The sequence below is a fragment of the Chiloscyllium plagiosum genome, chromosome 2, assembly GCF_004010195.1.
Source record: "Chiloscyllium plagiosum isolate BGI_BamShark_2017 chromosome 2, ASM401019v2, whole genome shotgun sequence".
In the NCBI taxonomy this organism is placed as follows: domain Eukaryota; kingdom Metazoa; phylum Chordata; class Chondrichthyes; order Orectolobiformes; family Hemiscylliidae; genus Chiloscyllium; species Chiloscyllium plagiosum.
The window spans coordinates 7,869,208-7,873,057 of NC_057711.1; the positions used below are offsets into that span (position 1 = coordinate 7,869,208).

The window sequence follows — 3,850 nt, forward strand, 5'->3', positions numbered from 1 at the left end:
TTGCTGAGCTGGAGGTTAATTTCCAGATGTTGAGGCCCACTGAAGATGTTACCTAGTAGGGTGACGAAACATCTGGAAATGAACCTTCCAGCTCAGCGAGCAAACCTACATCCAGAACCTCAACCTGAGCTACAAATCTCAAAGCTTGCTAAGAACTCTAGTTTCTCTCCCTTCACAGATTTCGCCGGAACCGCTGATGAGCTCCTTGCTTTTTTTCTCTTTAATGGGGAGAATGCCATGTTGACGGCCCTCCCCAGGCACTGGCTCACGCCCTGATTCTGCATGCTCCAGGCTGAGCTTGGTGGCTGGGCCCCGTTGCTAGCGGCCGTTGCCAGGGAAAGGGAACAATCGCCAAGGGAACAACCAAACTCACTGACACCAGCGGGGCGGGACGTGTGTGGGGGGGGCGGGGCAGCGATGGCAGGATTGACAGGCGCACTGACCAATCGAAACCCGCAGCCGGCCCACTGCAGCCAATGGGAGGCGGCATCCGCCAGCAGGTTCGGTTGAGAGACGGAATAACTGGTTTGCCTGTGAGTGAGCAGCAGTAGCAGCAGCTCAGTGGTGAGTGATTCTATATAATGGTTCGATATGATCTGATGAAGGTTACACCTCCTTTAACTCGCTGGCATCTCTGAAAAGTTTTAATTGTTAGTCGATCGCAGTGTCTTTGTTCTATGTATCTATAAAAAGATGGGATAGGCACATGTAGGTTTTGCTTCTTGCATCTGATGCTGGTGATAGGCCGCACCTAGCAGCAGAACGGCGAAACAAATCAGCAGCAATGCTTATGCCTGCCGTCATTATTTATTTATTTATTGTGTTGGTTTAGCAATTGTTGGAATGCAATCCGCCACTAATTCTTCTACCCTATATTGTTGGGGGTGTCAAAATACTTGCTCAAGCCAAATGCTTTCAGATAGATTTTAAGAATTGCATCCTGCGATGTTGTGAAGACTCAAGCACAGGTTCTCTTCAGTTACAGATGTCCATGCCATCACTGGGTGTGTGGAGCATATACTTAATTATTGTGTGCAGGAAATTAAAGTTGTGAATTGTAGAAATAATGGCTTGAAGATTGGCTCAGCTAGAAAGGTCTGTCTGCTCATGTGTGAGATCCATGAATCTTCCAACCAAGTAAATAAGGTTTAGCAAGGCACTAAAAGAATAATATACATCAAAACACCTAAAAAGTTATACTTGTGCTGTTATCCCAGGGTGTTTATTTTGATTCATGGTCATACATTGAACAAATGTACTTGATGACTTGCAGTTGATGCTCTGCATAGAATGGCGTGGCATAGAAGGAGCCCATTTGGTCCCCTGCATCTGTGTCCAGTCTTTCAATCTGTTTCCCAATACCTCTGCAATTTTTATCTTTCTAATATTTATCCCATTTCCTTTTGAAGGCCACTACAGACTGGGTAATCATTCCCCTAACTAGGCTGTGCATTCCAAATCTTAATTGTTGCCTTTGGCTGTTTTCTCCCCTGCATTAAATGTGTGTGCTCTATTTATTGGTTCCTCTTCTACCCTTCAAATAGGAAGGGCTTTTGCCCGAAATGTTGTTTTGTTTTTTTTGATTTTTTTTTCCCCCTGCTCCTCAGATGCTGTCTGAACTGCTGTGCTTTTCCAGCACCACTCTAATCCAGAATCTGGTTTCCAGCATCTGCAATCATTGTTTTTACCCTTCAAATAGGTTTGCTTTATTTACACTATTTAAATGTTTCATTATTTTTTAAAAAAAGGATCTGTTTTAACTGTCTGTGCCTGAAAGAAAGAAAAACCCAACTCCTTTCACATTGTAGCCCTTCACTCTTGAGATTCTGGTAGTTGATCCCATCTCTGTCATCCAAAACTTTCACATCTTTTCGAAAGTGTAGCATTCAGAATTGGGTACACTACCTGCTTTGAACACAACTCCTGTTTTCTATAAGTTTAGGCCTCTGTATTTTGTCCTTTGTTTAAAAGCCCAAGATTTGATGTACTTTTTAAATTATCTTTGTTTGTGTAAAATTGCTGACACATTTTGGTTGTTGAATTAAATACTTAAAACAATGTTTTATATTCACTGGCTTGAGTAATGTTACTAAAGTTAAGAGTGGCTCGATGTTTACCATTGCTGCCTGACAGTGCCAAGGATGTGGGTTCGATTCCAGCCTCTGGCAGCTGTCAGTGTGGAGTTTGCACATTCTCCCTGTGTCTGCATCGACTCCCTCTGGGTTTCCTCCCACTGTCCAAGGACATGTGGTGTAGATGGATTGGCAGTTCTAAATTGCCTCTGCCTCTGGTTCCAGGAATATGTAGGTTTGGTGGATTAGCCATGGGAAATGCGGGGGTAAGGTAGCAGCATGAGTCTGGATGGGATGTTCTTCAGAGGGTCAGTGTAGAATTAATGGGCCAAATGGCCTGTTTCCTCATTGGAGGGATTCAATGATTCTAAGGTTGGAAAATGTGAACAATTGTGTACATGATGTTCTTTTTATGTACTTCAGTTGTAAATAGAGTAATGAAGAACTTTAAAATCCACAAGGTCATCTGGTTTTCTTGCTGTAGTTGCATGTTTTAAAAATCTTTGTGTAATTTTCTACACTGTTAATTTTAAGATCGTACTATTGCATACTGTGATCAGTTTTTATGGATTTTGACCTTCTGTGTTGATGATTGTACAGAGAAAAGTGTGACTTGCTCGAATAGAAATATAAAGCAATTCTAGGTACTCAATATCTGTACTGATTATAAAATTTCAAGTTGAAACTTAATTCATGAATCACAACAAATGTGAATTATACAGCTGTCAGGAATATCCTGTAAGAACTGTGCTTGCTGTTGTACTGCTGTAGATTGCCTTGAAGTAGAGCTTTTAAGTTATATACATTACATTGTGACATACAATTTGAAAATGAGCTAAGAACATCAGTCAGTTGTCACATTTTGTTCATTTTCATCTTGAGGGTCAAACTTCATTCTGAAGATGGTAGTACTGAGATGCAGTTGGAGCACCATTTTGAAGTGAACCTAGTAATTTTGTATTTTGTCTTTTTGACCATTCACTACTTAATTACTTGATTGGAAACTTTTGGATAGGAGAGGGTCTCGCTTTTCACAAGCGTTAGTTAGTTTTTTTTTCTTTGATCAACTTGGACAAAATATGTTGGACAAAATCAGAGAAGGTCTTTTCTTATCTGTTTGTTCTCTAAGCTAGAGTAATGGACCATCTTTCAGGGAGAGGAATAAGTGACTTAGTGTTTGAATTGAATTTACATAATTGATTTAATGTAATAACTTTATTTAAGTTTAATAAATGCAGTCCATTTGCTGTGAGTAGCCTCACAATCCCATTGGGGAAAGAGGTCCAGTGATCATGAAGGATTGGCAATATATTTCCAAGTTTGGATGATGACTGGTTTGGGGGGGGACTTGAAGGTGGTGGCATTCCCATATACTGTATCTGCTGCCCTTGTCTTTCCAGATGGTATTGCTAGTATTGGAAGGTATTGACAGATTCTTGATGAATTTCTACAGGGTGTCTTGTAGGTGGTACACACTGCCATTATCAAGTGTTGCTGGCAGAGGGCATGAGTGTTAAAAGTGACAATAGACAAGAGGTGCAGGAGTCGGCCATTCAGTCCTTCGAGCCTGCACCGCCATTCAACATGATCATGGCTGATCATTCCTAATCAGTATCCTGTTCCTGCCTTATCTCCATAACCCTTGATTCCACTATCTTTGAGAGCTCTATCCAACTCTTTCTTAAATGAATCCAGAGACTGGGCCGCCACTGCCCTCTGGGGCAGAGCATTCCACCAGCCACCACTCTCTGGGTGAAGAAGTTTCTCCTAATCTCTGT

At 41.5% G+C, this 3,850-nt stretch overlaps 1 protein-coding gene across 7 annotated transcripts in view; it reads left to right on the forward strand.

Moving 5' to 3' along the window:
• The first annotated feature begins 486 nt into the window (after nt 1-486).
• nek1 (NIMA-related kinase 1) overlaps nt 487-3,850 on the forward strand; it is a 162,909-nt gene continuing 159,545 nt past the window's right edge. For all 7 annotated transcript variants that reach the window (XM_043703496.1, XM_043703514.1, XM_043703532.1 and 4 more), the window contains exon 1: nt 487-564. The gene's annotated coding sequence lies outside the window, so the exon portion shown is untranslated. The remainder of the gene's footprint in view (nt 565-3,850) is intronic.